Raw genomic sequence first — 17,571 nt, 5'->3', positions numbered from 1 at the left:
TATTATTCATATCAGTTTGCTTTTCCATCGAGTTCTCTATTTTGGTAAAAGCTTTTACATTTTTTTTTATTTTTAAATTTTGTTAAACTTATTGAGGTTACACAGAGTAATAAGATTATGTAAATTTCAAGTATACACTTCTGTAATTCATCATCTATATATTGCATTGTGTTCACCAACTAACATCAAGTCTTCCTCTATCAACATATATTTGCTCCCTTTACTCTCTTCTACTTCTCCCCAAACAATCTGGTTCAAAGCTTTTAAAAATAAAAGTTAAAAGTTTTACATATGTAAATTTGTTAATCTTTCCTGTGTGATTTTACTTGTCACTTTAAACTTGAGAAACTTTTCATTTCTCTGTAGGTATAACAGGTATTTTAATTATTCTCCTTTTTATGAAATTGTTAAAAATTATTCTTTAATGGACCTTGAATTTATTTTAGTGTATGAGATGAGGTAAATATCTAATTTCTTTGTAAGTCAGTATCCTTTATCAATGTAACTTATAAATAGTTTTTATTTTAAGCACATTTTCAAGTTTGTTTTATTAAGTTTTCAGATAAAGTTGATATAATTTGTTTCATCTGACCTGTTCTATGCATCTTTTTTTCTATTCTTACAACAAACCTAAGCTTTATAATTATTTTATATGTTTTAATATCTGATAGAGTTCAGTTCTCTTAAATAATACTTTGCTTTCCCCATATTTGAAAAAGTTATGACAATTTTTAAAATACATCTTTAATATTCCAATTATTTTCAATGCTTTTTCGAGTTTAGAATTATTTGGTTATCTTCCCATCACTCCCTGTTGGGAATTTGAATTGGATTATAATGCCTATATAAATTAGCTTTGAGATTATAGTAATCTCTTTATCAAAGTCTAAATAATCATTCATTTATTAAAATTTGTCTTTATATTTTTTACTTTACATTTTTTCATTTAAAAATTCTGTGATGCTTTTATTAAACTTTTTCATTAGTATTTTATAATATTATTATTGAAAATAGACTTCTCTTATCATTATGAATTAACTACCTATGATAGACTACTCAACTTCTATAGCCTTTTCTAATTGGTAATTTATGTCTAATAGTTTATTCATTTAGCTCTTTTGGTTATATAATTATTCTAATTACATATAATGATTTTTCAGTTCCCAATATAATTTTTACTTCTCATTCGATCTTAATATTAGAAGAGACATCAGTTAATTTTCTTGTCTGTTCAACCTCCTTTCCTAACTGCTCTGGCTGACAGCTGAGTTCAACCTGAGCTGTCCAGTTGTCCAGTCGTGGTCAGTTGGAAAAGGTAGGCCCGAGACTCAGAGAAATGCAGCGCCCAGGTCAGCCTGGAACCCTCACTCTAGACCTCCTCGCCATCATATGAACCCAGGAACAGGTGCAGCAGCCCTGTGAGGGGTCCAGCTAGGGAGTTTACACACATAGACACACACACACACACACACACACACACACACACACACACACACACACAACCCTTAACCCACAAAAAGCAGAGAGAGAGAGAAAGAGAGAGAGAGAGGCTGCTTGATTTCTTCCAGCTTGTGGGGAGTGGTGTTCCCTGTAGATTTGGACTCCACCATAAGAAGTCTGGGTAGGTAGTGACCCCTTTGCTGGTCTCATCCCCTGCCACGGCCTGATTCTGTCGCAAGTTCTGTTATCAATCTTGACTTTTTATGATTCAGAAATATACAGTATTTCATATGAGAGCTGCTTGTTCCATGGCGCACGGGGAGCTGCTGACAGGTCCTGCCCGTGCTGTTGGTCAGTGCTATTTCAAAGGGGGGTGCCTGGACCCCTTTTCCCGACAGTGACAGCATGCAGCTCCACCATCTTTGCAAAACACGTTCCTTAAAACCTATGTTATCACAGGTGACATCTCACTCAGTCTTCAACATTTTAATACAAACATTTTCCAACCTATAGGGATGCTGGCAAAAACAGGACAATGAATTCAAGGCTTAACATCACTTCTTTCACTGAAGCTTAACACCACTTCTTTCACTGTGGCTTCTTCAGTCTCAAGTTTTTAAATGCGATTCAGTCATTCACTGGCCAGACTTCACTGTCATTAAGAAGGACATCATGGGTTTTTTATTCCCTATTTCTTCTATGTTCAAGAATGTCTTCCTGACGTTTTTAAATATGAGCAGCCCCTTCACTGGAGAGAACACCCTTGAGAAACATTTTCTTTCCCTGAGCACGTAACAACCAGTATTTCATCATCATCCAGAGCTCGCTGATATAGTAGATGGATCAAGGGTGTGGTCTCGAGTTCTTGTGGGTGATTTTTGTCATCTGCCTAGATGCCTGTGTGATTTTCTTCTTGATGTTTGATAGTCTGTCAGTGTGGAGAGTCTTCTATCCAATTTGAGATGTTCAGTCATGATATGGACTTTCACTCTGACGCATCAGATTTTTTCCTTGGAATTTTAGGGTTTATTTGTTCTTACGCTACAAGTTATAACATGCTTTTTTTTAGGTCAGTGTGTTGAATTCTGTATCTCCAGGGCACCGGTTCTTCTTAGAATGGGTCATCTGGATCTTCCATAAAATCTAGTTTATCTCTAATTGTCCAAATGTCCTTATCTTTTTATTTTTTATCTACGTCCATTGCCTTTACTTCTAGCTTCCCGCGTGCGTGCCGGGAGCTGGGTGTGCAGCAATGCCTGTTCAGGTCCTTGCTGGTTCTAATGTGACTTTTCTTTTTTTTTTTTTTTTTTTTTTTTTATAATTTTATTTTTTTAATGGGGTGACATCAATAAATCAGGATACATATATTCAAAGATAACAAGTCCAGGTTATCTTGTCGTTCAATTATGTTGCATACCCACCACCCAAAGTCAGATTGTCCTCTGTCACCTTCTATCTTGTTTTCTTTGTGCCCCTCCCCACCCCCTATCCCTCTCCCATTCCCCCCTCCCCCCCGTAACCACCACACTCTTGTCAATGTCTCTTAGTTTCAGTATTATGTCCCACCTACGTATGGAATAATACAGTTCCTGGTTTTTTCTGATTTACTTATTTCGCTTCGTATCATGTTATCAAGATCCCACCATTTTGCTGTAAATGTTCCGATGTCATCATTTCTTATGGCTGAGTAGTATTCCATAGTGTATATGTGCCACATCTTCTTTATCCAGTCATCTATTGATGGGCTTTTTGGTTGTTTCCATGTCCTGGCCACTGTGAACAATGCTGCAATAAACATGGGGCTGCATGTGTCTTTACGTATCAATGTTTCTGAGTTTTGGGGATATATACCCAGTAGAGGGATTGCTGGGTCATAAGGTAGTTCTATTTGCAGGTTTTAGAGGAACCACCATACTTTCTTCCATAATGGTTGTACTACTTTACATTCCCACCAACAGTGTATGAGGGTTCCTTTTTCTCCACAGCCTCTCCAACATTTGCTATTACCTGACTTGCTAATAACAGCTAATCGAACAGGTGTGAGGTGGTATCTCATTGCCGTTTTGATTTGCATTTCTCTAATAGCTAAAGAAGATGAGCATCTTTTCATATATCTGTTGGCCATTTGTATTTCTTCCTGGGAGAAGTGTCTATTCATATCCTCTTCCCATTTTTTTATTGGATTGTTTGTTTGTTTGTTGTTGAGTTTTATGAGTTCTTTGTATATTTTGGATATTAGGCCCTTATCTGAGCTGTTGTTTGAAAATATCATTTCCCATTTAGTTGGCTTTCTGTTTATTTTGTTATCAGTTTCTCTTGCTGAGCAAAAACTTCTTAGTCTGATGTAGTCCCATTCATTAATTTTTGCCTTCACTTCTCTTGCCATTGGAGTCAAATTCATAAAATGCTCTTTAAAACCCAGGTCCATGAGTTGAGTACCTATGTCTTCTTCTATGTACTTAATTGTTTCAGGTCTTATGTTTAGATCTTTGATCCATTTTGAGTTAATTTTTGTACAGGGAGAGAGACTGTAGTCCAGTTTCATTCTTTTGCATGTGGCTTTCCAGTTTTCCCAGCACCATTTATTGAAGAGGCTTTCTTTTCTCCATTGTGTGTTGTTGGCCCCTTTATCAAAAATTATTTGACTATATATATGTGGTTTTATTTCTGGACTTTCTATTCTGTTCCATTGATCTGAGTGTCTATTTTTCTGCCAATACCATGCTGTTTTGATTGTCGTGGCCCTATAATAGAGTTTGAAGTCAGGTATTGTTATGCCCCCAGCTTCATTCTTTTTCTTTAGGATTGCTTTGGCTATTCGGGGTTTTTTATAGTTCCATATAAATCTGATGATTTTTTGCTCTATTTCTTTAAAAAACGTCATTGGAAGTTTGATGGGAATTGCATTAAATTTGTATATTGCTTTGGGTAATATAGCCATCTTGATTATATTTATTCTTCCTAGCCAAGAACAAGGTATATTCTTCCATCTCATTATATCTTTTTCGATTTCCCTTAACAATGGTTTATAGTTTTCATTATATAAGTCCTTTACATTCTTTGTTATGTTTATTCCTAAGTATTTTATTTTTTTTGTTGCAATCGTGAAGGGGATTATTCTTTTGAGTTCCTTCTCAGTTGTTTCATTGTTGGCATATAGAAAGGCTATTGACTTCTGTATGTTAATTTTGTATCCTGCGACCTTACTGTATTGGCTTATTGTTTCTAGTAGTCTTTTTGTGGATTCTTTGGGGTTTTTGATGTATAGGATCATATCATCTGCAAAAAGTGATACCTTTACTTCTTCTTTTCCGATATGGATGCCTTTTATTTCTTTGTCTTGTCTGATTGCTGTGGCGAGAACCTCTAGTACCACATTAAATAAGAGTGGAGAGAGTGGACAACCCTGTCTTGTTCCTGATTTAAGGGGGAAAGCCTTCAGTTTAGTGCCATTTAATATGATGTTAGCTGATGGTTTATCATATATGGCCTTTATCATGTTGAGATATTTTCCTTCTATACCCATTTTGTTGAGAGTCTTAAACATAAAATTGTGTTGTATTTTATCGAAAGCCTTTTCTGCGTCTATTGATAAGATCATGTGGTTTTTGTTCTTTGTTTTGTTGATATGGTGTATTACATTAACCGTTTTACGTATGTTGAACCATCCTTGAGATTCTGGGATGAATCCCACTTGATCATGATGTATTATTTTTTTAATATGTTGTTGTATTCGATTTGCTAGTATTTTGTTTAGTATTTTAGCATCTGTATTCATTAGAGATATTGGTCTGTAGTTTTCTTTTTTTGTGCCATCCTTGCCTGGTTTTGGTATGAGGGTTATGTTGGCCTCATAAAATGTGTTTGGAAGTATTGCTTCTTCTTCAATTTTTTGGAAGACTTTGAGTAGAATAGGAACCAAGTCTTCTTTGAATGTTTGATAAAATTCGCTGGTATAGCCGTCAGGGCCTGGACTTTTATTTTTGGGGAGGTTTTTAATGGTTTTTTCTATTTCTTCTCTACTGATAGGTCTGTTTAGGCTTTCTGCTTCTTCTTGACTCAGTCTAGGAAGGTTGTATTTTTCTAGGAATTTATCCATTTCTTCTAGGTTGTTGAATTTAGTGGCATAAAGTTTTTCATAGTATTCTACAATAATTCTTTGTATATCTACAGTGTCCGTGGTGATTTCTCCTCTTTCATTTTGGATTTTGTTTATATGAGTTCTTTCTCTTTTTTCCTTGGTAAGTCTTGCCAAGGGTTTGTCAATTTTGTTGATCTTTTTAAAGAACCAGCTCCTTGTTCTATTAATTTTTTCTATAGTTTTTCTGTTCTCTAATTCATTTATTTCTGCTCTGATTTTTATTATTTCCTTTCTTCGGCTGGTTTTGGGTTGTCTTTGTTCTTCTTTTTCTAGTTCCTTAAGGTGGGAAGTTAAGTGGTTCACTTGGGCTCTCTCTTGTTTGTTCATATATGCCTGAAGCTATATGAACTTCCCTCTTATCACTGCTTTTGCTGCATCCCATAGATTCTGATATGTCGTATTGTCATTTTCATTAGTCTGTATATATCTTTTGATCTCTGCACTTATTTCTTCTTTGACCCATTCATTTTTTAAAAGTATGTTGTTTAGTTTCCACATTTTTGTGGGATTTTTTTCCTCTTTTTTGCAGTTGAATTCTAGTTTCAAGGCTTTATGATCAGAAAATATGCTTGGTACAACTTCAATTTTTCTGAATTTGCTGATGTTGTTTTTGTGGCCCAACATATGGTCAATTCTTGAGAATGATCCATGTACACTGGAGAAAAATGTATACTCAGTCACTTTGGGATGAAATGTCCTGTAGATGTCTATCATATCCAGGTGCTCTAGTGTTTTGTTTAAGGCCACTATGTCTTTGTTGATTCTCTGTTTGGATGACTGATCTAGAGCCGTCAGCGGTGTATTGAGGTCTCCAAGTATGATTGTATTTTTGTCAGTTTTTGTTTTAAGATCAATAAGTAGCTGTCTTATATATTTTGGTGCTCCTTGGTTTGGTGCATATATATTAAGAATTGTTATGTTTTCTTGATTCAGTGTCCCCTTAGCCATTATGAAATGGCCATTTTTGTCTCTGAGTACTTTTCCTGTCTTGTAGTCAGCATTATCCGATATGAGTATTGCTACACCTGCTTTTTTTTGGATGTTATTTGCTTGGAGTATTGTTTTCCAGCCTTTCACTTTGAATTTGTTTTTATCCTTGTTACTTAGATGAGTTTCCTGTAGGCAGCATACAGTTGGATTTTCTTTTTTAATCCATTCTGCTACTCTGTGCCTTTTTATTGGTGAGTTTAATCCATTTACATTTAGTGTAATTATTGATACTTGTGAGTTCCCTATTGCCATTTTATATCTTGCTTTCTGTTAGTTTTGTGTCTTGTTTGATCCTTCTCTTTCGTTTTTCTATCTTTTGTTTTTATTTGGTTGTATTCCATACATCTTTCCTCTGTTGCTATCTTTTTTATCTCATGTGCTTCTGTGGTGGTTTTTTCAATGGTGGTTACCTTTGAGTAATGAAAAGGGTCCCTACCCTGTTCATTGTAGCGCACTATTTTGTGAGTACTTTTGCACTCCATCGTCCTTTGCTACTGTTAATCTCCATCTTCTCCCCCTCTTTCTTTTTGTTGTTGTCACAGTTTAAATTTGGTTTTATTGTGTTCTTCTTGGAGCTTTTACTTGTGGCTCTGTTTTTTTTTTGTTCTTTGTATCTGATTGGAGAACCCCCTTTAGTAATTCCTGGAGTGGGGGTTTTCTGATGATAAATTCCCTCATCTTTTCTGTATCTGTGAATGTTTTTATTTCTCCTTCGTATTTGAAGGATAGCTTTGATGGGTATAGTATTCGTGGCTGAAAGTTCCTCTCTTTCAGGACTTTAAATATTGGGGTCCACTCTCTTCTAGCTTGTAGAGTTTCTGCTGAGAAATCTGATGATAATCTAATGGGCCTTCCTTTATATGTTGTATTCTTCTTTTCCCTGGCTGCCTTGAGAATTTTTTCTTTGCTGTTGGTTTGTGTCAATTTCATTATGATATGCCTTGGAGTAGGTTTGTTGGGGTTAAGAAAACTTGGAGTTCTGTTTGCTTCTTGAACTTGAGGCTTTAGTTCTTTCCACAGGCTTGGGAAGTTCTCATCTATTATTTGTTTGAGTATGTTCTCCATTCCATTTTCTCTCTCTTCTCCCTCTGATATACCTATTATTCTTATGTTATTCTTTTTGATGGAGTCAGATAATTCTTGTAGAGCTATCTCTTTTTAATTTTTGAGTCTCTTTCTTCTTCTCTCTGTTGTGCCTCAAGTTGCTTGTCTTCTATTTCACTAATCCTCTCTTCTATCTGACCTGTTCTATTAGCTAAGCTTGTTACTTCGTTTTTCAGCTCGTGAATTGAGTTTTTCATCTCTGTTTGATTTGTTTTTATAGTTTCAATTTCCTTGGACATATATTCTTTGTGTTCATTGAGTTGTTTTCTGAGCTCCCTATATTGCCTTTCTGTGTTTTCTTGTATATCTCGGAGGATTTTTAGGATTTCTATCTTGAATTCTCTGTCATTTAGCTCCAAGGTTTCCAATATATTAAATTTTTTCTCCATAGATTTTTCCTCATCTAGCTGTGTTACCTCTCTTTCTTTTGTATCCATGATATTCAATTTTCTCTTCCTTAATGGCATCTGAGGGTGGTTTTGTTGATAGTATTAATGAGATTTAATAAAGAATAAAAAGTTAAAAAAAATAAAAAAAAAATAAAAAATCAAAAAGAGTTGTTTTTTTTTAAAAAAATTAATAATGAAATAAAGAAAAATAAAATAAAATAAAAATTTTTAAAAAAGGAAATTATTCCCCCCCTCCTTTTTTCCTCTCCTCTCCTCTCCCCTCTTTCTTGAGAAAATCTTGTGGTGGACTGTGAGTTATAACAAACAATGCCTGTGATGGAGGGCCTGAATTGGGGAAAAGTAATAAAGGGGCAAAAAAGAAAAAAAGAAAAAAAAAAAAAAAAAGAAAAAAGAAAAAAAAAAGATCGTATGGACCCACAAAAAGCAAATAAGGAAAAAATTTGGGCAAGAATAAAATGATTTGCTTTTAGGTGTTGGTTGTCTAAGAGTTATGATGAGAGGAATAAGAGGAAAACGGAAAAATGGGGGGACAAATTAAAAACTTACTATTGTATTTAGTAGAACAAGAACTACATAATATGGAGAGCCAGGGATGGGAGCACTGCTAGTGAGTTAAAAAGGTGAAGTAAAAACCCCCCAAAATGCCACAAACATAGGTTTGAGTCCCAGATAAGATAATTTGTTTGTTATTGAGGTTTGAATGAGAGGAGATGTAAAGGAGAAAGGAAGAAACTAATATAGAGGGAGAAAAGAAAGAGAGAGAGAGAAAAAAAAGAGGGAACCACTAAAAGAAGAAAAAAGAAAGGAGAGAGAGAGAGAGTTAAGGGTTTTGGAGTGCAACCCTCATAGAGAGAAAGGAAGAGAAGAGAAAAGATAATGGGAGATGTAACACTTATGGGTAGTGTAGTTCAAGGAGAGGAGAGAGTAAGACCAGTAGAGAGTTAATCGGCCAAATTGGAGGAAGAAAAAAAAGTATCAAGAATGAAGATAAGAGAAACAAACGAACAAATATAATAAAATGGGATAGGTTATAAAGTCTGCAGATTATTCTTGATTTTGTGAGGTTATCTTCTTGCTTTTTCTTTTCTCTCCCTCTTCCTGGTCGGTGACTCTGTACCCCGGGTTCTGCCCCTTTGGCACGCTCAGGTAGAGGCTTGCAGTTGATAAGTCTCTTTGGCAATGTCATGTATTGTGCTTTAGTCTCGTGGGAGTCGAGGCTCATTAGCATTTATAGGCTCCAACAGTGAGAGAGTCCGTGTACCTGGGGCCTTTCTCCTAGTCTTTCCTTCCTCAATTAGTAGCCTGATAATCCAGCTATGGGGTTGCTGCTGCCTCTGCCTGGATAGTAAGAGGCTCAAAGAGCTGGCAACTCCCCACTCTATTTCCACTCAGCACAGGGCTCTGGGTAAGGCTCAGTCAGTCAGAGCTGCTAGCATAATCAGGCGGGCTTTCCGCCCACTCAAAGACCACTGGCTCTGCCACTCTGTCCGGTAACACAAGCGGGCGCCCACTTCTGGGGGGCGCTTGGAGGAAACTCTCACCCACTGTCTGCGACCAGGATATCCTGCCAGCAGTCTCACGCTCTGAGTGAAACCCCCAACTGCAGGGAAAAGTTGCAGCGTTGGAATTGAGTCTCGCTCCGTCCCCGTGCGCGGCTTTTGCAAGGCGCTGGGGCGGCTCGAGATTCCGCTTTGGCCCATACAAAGGCCCCTGACTCTGCCCCTCTGTGCGATAACACGGGCGTGCACTGCCGAGGCACTCGGAGGAATCACTCACTCCTTATCTGCGCGTGCAAACCAGGAATGAGGCCGGCTGCGGTTCCCTCTGAGTGAAACCCTCACCAGCACGGAAAATCTCCACCGTTGGAAGTAGTTCTCACTCCCTCCCGTGCGTGGCTTTCCCAGGGCGCTGGGGCTGCCCAGAGACTCTGTCCTCAGCCCACAGAAAGGCCTCTGACCCTGCCTCTCCGTGGGGCAACACGGGCACCCACTCTCGGGGCCTAGGAAGAAATTCTCGCCCACTAACTGCGCACCGACCAGGAGACCGGGTAAAATGGCCGCTCCGCTTGTCTTTCTTTGTTTGGGTTTGGCGCGAGTGTTAGCTTGTATTGCCCGGGTTGCCACAGGATCAGATTTTCCTCGGCTTGGATCTGTGTGCCACAGCCTGGTTCGGCCGTTTGTGCCGCCGCGGCCTGGATCTATTCACCCCCTTTGCCCGCCTCAGTTTCTATATTCACAGTTACCAGAGAAAGCCGCCCTGTTTAGGTTAGTGAGGAAGGCGGAGCATTTCTTACTCCCTTTTTCCTTCGGGGTTTGGTTATATATTTAGCCAATTTTTCACTCAATCATACCTTTGGGTGTATTGCGAAGCATCTGGAAGCTCCAAGTATAGGTTTTTCTGTTTCTGGTTGAAGATCTTGTTGAGTTTTGGGGGAGATTTATCGGTATCGCTTCCTACCCCGCCATTACTCTGACGTCATCTCCTAATGTGACTTTTCGCTCAGACTAATGTTGATTGGAGCCGCTGCAGTGTTTTCCACCTCACTCTCTTCTCTTATCATCCTGCTGTATCTATTAAGTAAGTCGTTCTGTAGCATGACACAGTTTGTAGTGTAGCCTCCCTTCCTCTGTTTACCGCGTGATTTTTCCTTCTGGCCTTGCTCTTTGTCTATGTGAAACCCCACACCTCTTACATGCCCACATTATCATACTTACATGTTTGTTTTTGTCTTGCTGTGCTGACACCGTATTTGATCTAATACAGAGCCACTGGCTTTTTTTTTTTTTTTTTTTTACAGAGACAGAGAGAGAGTCAGAGTAAGGGATAGACAGGGACAGAGAGACAGGAACAGATAGATGAGAAGCATCAATCATTAATTTTTCGTTGCACATTGTGACACCTTAGTTGTTCATTGATTGCTTTCTCATATGTGCCTTGACCGCAGACCTTCAGCAGACCCAGTAACCCCTTGCTTGAGCCAGCGACATTGGGTCCAAGCTAGTGAGCTTTTGCTCAAACCAGATGAGCCCGCGCTCAAGCTGGCGACCTCAGGGTCTCGAACCTGGGTCCTCAGCATCCCAGTCTGATGCTCTATCCACTGTGCCACCGCCTGGTCAGGCGCCACTGGCTTTTTAACTCTAGTCTTGTCGTGTGTGGAAAGGGATTGTTTTCCTTCCCACGCTACAGTTTGAAAGCCAAGTTTTTTGTTTGTTTGTTTGTTTTGTTTTTGTCTGCTACCCATCTTTAAGTAGAGTGAGGAGAAAACAGGAGAGGAAAGGTCAGCTGAGGCTCTTTTCTCCCTCCAAGATTTTACTAAATATGCATGGTCAATACCCCTAGCAAGGCGGCATGTTGCGTTTCCACAGGGGAGAGGTATCCTTGGCATTAGCTTGTCCTTCAAGTCAGGGTGTAGCCCTGGAACCTTGGTTTCCATCAGAGAGTGTCGCCCACATAGACTGCTCTCTCCCTTTAACCTGCTCGCCCAGGAACGCTTTCTTTACTGCCCTGTAAGAAGAGAAGAAAGATAAAGATACACATTCAGCTACTTCTGGTCAGGTTTGGGGGCGTCAATACAAATTTCAGACCACATAAACTCCCTGACACGTTTGGGGTCAGGTGGGCTCTGGTAGGAGGGCTGCCATCAGGGAGGATGCTGTGCCCTCTCCTATACCGAGTCCCTGTAAATTTCCTTCCATTACTTTGAACAAAGCACTTTCCTCACTTAATTCCTTTTCCCTTTATTGGCTGCTGTAGCTCTTTCTTTCTTTCTTTCTTTTTTTTTTTTTTTCTCAGTTGTTTAGATATCAGTGGCAGGAAGTTCTGTGTTACAGTTTAAATGTGTTGGCCCAGAAACTCTGCTAACTTGCTAATGTTGCTGCCAAGAGAGTATGGACCCAGTGCCCAGAGGGACCGACAAGGCTGGGGTTTAGTATGTAATATGCTTCTGAATGTGCAAATTGATAAGTGGAAGGACCACAAGCAAAACTCTCTTCTTTCAATTCCAGACCACTGCTTTTTACAGCAGAATACCCTAAACACCAACATAATTCATTCATTAATTTAAAATTAATTAAATTAATGTCTACTGCATATACATATAAATATATATATCTATGTTTATAAGATGATGGGCCTTTTGGAAAAGATCCCAAAATACAGTTTCCGATGGCTTTAGGTGACCCCTATGTTTTGGTCGTTTGACCCCCGCCGGGGTTGTGACCCACAGGTTGAGAACCGCTGTTTTAGATGGTATATTTATAATGTACACTTGTGTTCACTATTTATGTCTTTACTTAATTATTTCCCCTCAGCTTTATTGAGATATAATTGACATATACAATCTCTTGACTTAATATATGTTGCAAAATGATCACCATCATAGCATTAGCTAACCCCTCCATCCCTTTACATAGTTACTGTTCCCTTGTGTGATGAGAATATTTGCGCTCTATTGTCTTAGCAACACTCAAGTATATCATACAGTATTATCAGCGATACTAACCACACTGTATGTTAGATCCCGAGATCTTGTTGACTGGAGCTGGAAGTTTGCACCCTCTGACCAACATCACCCTGTTTCCCCCACACCCCAACCCCAGGAACCATGATCCTGCTCTCTGAGCTTAACCTTCCCTAGAGTCCACATATAAGTGACAGCATATATCTGTCTTTCTCTGCCTGCCTATTTCCCTTAGCATGTGCCCTCAAATTTCATCCAAATTACCGAAAACAGCAGGATTTTCTCCTTTTTTATGACAAATATTGCATTGTAAATATGCACCCACCCTCTTTACTACTCCTGTGTTGACAGACAATGGGTTGTTTCATAGCTTGGCTGTATATAATAAATGTGAGGATTCAGATCTCTACAAGGTCCTAATTTCAATTCCCTTGGATAAGTGCCCATAAGTGGGATTGCTGGACCATACGATAGTTCTTGTTAGTTTTTTGAGGAATGTCTGCACTGTTTTCCACAGTGGCTGCACCAGTTTACAGTCCCACCAACAGCGCATGACGGTCCTATTTTCTCTATACCCTAACCGTGTGTTCAGTATTTAAAGAAAGTTTTAATAATTTGATTTTTAAAATATGCATTTTATTTCTATAATGAAGCAAAGCCATATCAAAAGTTATCAAGAGATTTTCCAAAACTTCCCTTGGAAGGATTTAAGCCAGGAGAAAATTTTATGTCGCTGATGGTTTCTGGGAAGCTGAAGGCCAGGGGAATGGATGAATAATACTAGTGTGTTTCGAGTGTACAATATCTGAAGAAGCAAATTCCCCAAGACCCTAGATGCTCACTTTCAGGGTGACACTGCATTTCCCCACTATTTTCTTATCTCATGTGGACTCTAGTTTACAAGCTCCTAAGAGAATAACAGTCCTTCATGTTCAGGGCAGTTAACCAGCTATGATTGTGCCTTGTGTTGATGAAGGCCCTCTGCCGGTCACACTGTGGAAGATCTACCTGAGGCAATTCTCTTTCATGGCTGACTGACAGCCCGGTGACCATTCATGGGTCTGTCTACTCCAGCGTTCCCAAAGTCTATTTCCACAGGCAATATTGTGCTTGTTCCCCATTGTGACTGGACACCAAGGCATTTGCTTGTGAGAATATGATAGGAACCTATGTCTTTATTTCTGACCAAGCTAAGAAGCCTTGATAAATTTTTTTTTTAAATAAATTTTTATTAATGGTAATGGGATGACATTAATAAATCAGGGTACATATATTCAAAGAAAACATGTCTAGGTTATTTTGTCATTAAATTATGTTGCGTACCCCTCGCCCAAAGTCAGATTGTCCTCCGCCACCCTCTATCTAGTTCTCTGTGCCCCTCCCCCTCACCCTAACTCTCTCCCTCCCTCCCATGTCCTCCCTCCCCCCACCCCTGGTAACCCCAACACTATTGTCCATGTCTCTGAGTCTCATCTTTATGTCCCACCTATGTATGGAATCATATAGTTCTTAGTTTTTTCTGATTTACTTCTTTCGCTCAGTATAATGTTATCAAGGCCCATCCATGTTGTTGTAAAAGATCCTATGTCATCATTTCTTATGGCTGAGTAGTATTCCATAGTATATATATACCAAAGCTTTTTAATCCACTCGTCCTCTGATGGACACTTGGGCTGTTTCCAGATCTTTGCTATTGTGAACAGTGCTGCCATAAACATGGGGGTGCATTTCTTCTTTTCCAACAGTGCTATGGTGTTCTTGGGGTATATTCCTAACAGTGGTATAGCTGGGTCAAAAGGCAGTTCAATTTTTAATTTCTCGAGGAATCTCCATACTGTTTTCCACAGTGGCTGCACCAGTCTGCATTCCCACCAGCAGTGCAGGAGGGTTTCCTTTTCTCCACATCCTCGCCAGCACTTATTCTGTGTTGTTTTATTGATGAGCGCCATTCTGACTGGTGTGAGGTGATATCTCATTGTGGTTTAAATTTGCATTTCTCTAATGATTAGTGATGTTGAACATTTTTTCATATGCCTATTGGCCATCTGTGTGTCCTCTTTGGAGAAGTGTCTATTCATTTCTTTTGCCCATTTTTGGATTGGATTGTTTGTCTTCCTGGTACTAAGTTTTACAAGTTCTTTATAAATTTTGGTTATTAACCCCTTATCAGATGCAATGTCAAATATATTCTCCCATTGTGTAGTTAGTCTTTTTATTCTGTTCTTATTGTCTTTAGCTGTGCAGAAGCTTTTTAGTTTGATAAAGTCCCATTTGTTTATCCTGTCTTTTATTTCACTTGCCTGTGGAGACAAATCAGCAAATATATTGCTGCGAGAGATGTCAGAGAGCTTACTGCCTATGTTTTCTTCTAAGATGCTTATGGTTTCATGGCTTACATTTAAGTCTTTATCCATTTTGAGTTTATTTTTGTGAGTGGTGTAAGTTGGTGGTCTAGTTTCATTTTTTTGCAAGTAGCTGTCCAATTTTCCCAACACCATTTGTTGAAGAGGCTGTCTTTACTCCACTTTATTTTCTTACCTCCTTTGTCAAATATCAGTTGTCCATAGAGCTGTGGGTTTATTTCTGGGTTCTCTGTTCTGTTCCATTGATCTATGTGCCTGTTCTTATGCCAGTACCATGCTGTTTTGAGTACAATGGCCTTATAATATAACTTGATATCCGGAAGTGTGATACCTCCCACTTTATTCTTCCTTTTCAAGATTGCTGAGGCTATTCATGTTCTCTTTTGGTTCCATATAAATTTTTGGAATATGTGTTCTATATCTTTGAAGTAAGTCATTGGTATTCTAATCGGTATTGCATTGAATTTATAAATTACTTTGGGTAATATAGACATTTTAATGATGTTTATTCTTCCTAACCATGAGCACGGTATATGCCTCCACTTATTCGTATCTTCCCTGATTTCTTTTATCAATGTTTTATAATTTTCCGAGTACAAGTCTTTAATCTCCTTGGTTAGATTTATTCCTAGGTACTTTATTTTTTTGGTTGCAATGGTAAAGGGGATTGATTCCTTGATTTCTCTTTCTGACAATTCATTATTAGTGTATAAAAATGCCTCTGATTTCTGAGTATTGATTTTATATCCTGCCACCTTGCTGAATTCATTTATCAGGTCTAGTAGTTTTTTGACTGAGACTTTAGGGTTTTCTATATACAATATCATATCATCTGCAAATAATGATAGTTTTACTTCTTCTTTTCCAATTCAGAGGCCTTTTATTTCTTTTTCTTGTCTAATTGCTGTGGCTAGGACTTCCAGAACTATGTTGAATAAGAGTGGTGAAAGTGGGCACCCCTGCCTTGTTCCTGATCTTAAGGGGATTGCTTTTAACTTTTGCCCATGGAGTATGATGTTGGCTGTGGGTTTGTCATAGATGGCCTTTATCATGTTGAGGTATGTTCCATGTATTCCCACTTTGCTGAGAGTTTTGATCATGAATGGGTGCTGGACTTTATCAAATGCTTTTTCTGCATCTATTGAAATTATCATGTGGTTTTTCTCCTTTCTTTTGTTTATGTGATGAATCACATTGATTGATTTGCAAATATTGTACTAGCCTTGCCTCCCAAGAATAAATCCCACTTGATCATGGTGTATGATTTTTTTCATATATTGCTGGATCTGGTTTGCTAATAGTTTGTTGAGGATTTTTGCATCTAAGTTCATCAGGGATATTGGCCTATAATTTTCTTTTTTTGTGTTGTCTTTGCCTGGTTTTGGAATCAGAATTATGCTCGCCTCATAAAAAGAGTTTGGAAGTCTTCCTCTTGAATTTTTTGAAATAGCTTGAGAAGGATAGGAGTTAGTTCTTCTTTGAATAGTTGGTAGAATTCATCAGTGAAGCCATCAGGCCCAGGACTTTTCTTTTTTGGGAGTTTTTTGATAGCTGTTTCAGTCTCATTTGTTGTAATTGGTCTGTTTAGGTTTTCTGATTCTTCCAGATTGATTTTTGGAAGATTATATGATTCAAGGAATTTGTCCATGTCATCTAGGTTATCTAGTTTTTTGGCGTACAGTTCTTCATAGTATTTTATTACAATATTTTGTATTTCTGTTGTGTCAGTTGTTATTTCTCCACTCTCATTTCAAATTTTATTTATTTGAGTCCTCTCTCTTTTTTTCTTGGTGAGTCTTGTTAAAGGTTCATCGATCTTGTTTTCCTTTTCAAAGAACCAGCTGCTGATTTCATTGATCCTCTGTATTGTTTCTTTAGCCTCTATGTCATTTATTTCTGCTCTGACCTTTGTCATTTCCTTCCTTCTACTAGCTCTGGGCTTTACTTGCTATTCTTTTTCTAGTTCTTTTAGATGCAGGGTTAAGTTGTTTATTTGAGCTTTTTCTAGCTTCTTGAGGTATGCCTGTAATGCTATAAACTTCCCTCTCAGGACTGCTTTTGCTGTGTCCCATAAATTTTGAGTTGATGTATGCTCATTATCGTTTGTTTCTAGGAATTTTTAAATTTCATCTTTGATCTCAATGTTAACCCATTCATTATTTAATAACATGCTATTTAGTTTCCAAGTGTTTGAATGTTTTTCAATTTTTCTATTGTGGTTGATTTCTAGTTTAATGCCATTGTGATCAGAGAAAGTGCTCGATATGATTTCAATCTTCTTAAATTTGTTGAGACCGCTTTTGTGCTCTAACATGTGGTCTATTCTAGAGAATGTACCATGAGCACTTGAAAAGAATGTATATTCTGCTGTTTTAGGGTGAAAGGTTCTGAAGATATCTATTAAATTGAGTTGATCTAATATGTCCTTTAAGTCTGCTGTTTCTTTGTTAATTTTCTTTCTTGAGGATCTATCTAATGATGTTAATGGGGTATTGAAATCCCCTACTATTATAGTATTGCTGTTGATCTCGCCCTTTAAGTCCATCAAAGTCTGCTTTATATATTTAGGTGCTCCTATATTAGGTGTGTAGATATTTATAATGGTTATATCTTCCTTTTGGATTGCTCCCTTTATCATTATGTAGTGACCTTCTTTATCTCTAA

The sequence above is a fragment of the Saccopteryx bilineata genome, chromosome 2 (genome assembly GCF_036850765.1).
Source record: "Saccopteryx bilineata isolate mSacBil1 chromosome 2, mSacBil1_pri_phased_curated, whole genome shotgun sequence".
Lineage (NCBI taxonomy): Eukaryota > Metazoa > Chordata > Mammalia > Chiroptera > Emballonuridae > Saccopteryx > Saccopteryx bilineata.
The sequence above is the reverse complement of the archived record's forward strand: the minus strand, read 5'-3'. Positions refer to the sequence as shown.